Source organism: Desmodus rotundus, chromosome 7, assembly GCF_022682495.2.
Source record: "Desmodus rotundus isolate HL8 chromosome 7, HLdesRot8A.1, whole genome shotgun sequence".
Lineage (NCBI taxonomy): Eukaryota > Metazoa > Chordata > Mammalia > Chiroptera > Phyllostomidae > Desmodus > Desmodus rotundus.
In genome coordinates this window covers 112712185-112712541 of record NC_071393.1, presented here as the reverse complement: position 1 = coordinate 112712541, position 357 = coordinate 112712185, and positions in this window count along the sequence as shown.

Here is a 357-nt window from a genome sequence, read left to right as displayed (position 1 = left end):
CTGTGCGTCACTTCCGAGACCGCCCATGGCCCTCCCCCTCGGATCCTACGGTGGAAGGTTTCCCGGGGCCGGAGGCCCCAGACCGGCGACCGTCCTGGGGTCCCTCCCCCGCGGTGGGCGGGGCCGAGAGGCCGGCGCAGGCGCGGGCGCGCGGTCTGTGCCGGGCGCTGGAGGGGCAGCGGCTGATGACGTTTGAGCTTCCTGTGCAGGGAGGGTTCCGTTCGTCGTTATTCCTCGCATAAAAATACCTTAAGACAAATGACGCTTCTTTTTTACCTGAAATTTTTGTAAGATGCCCGAAGAATACTGGATTAAAAAACTCAGGCTTTGCAAAACTATCTGGCCATCTCTGACCCC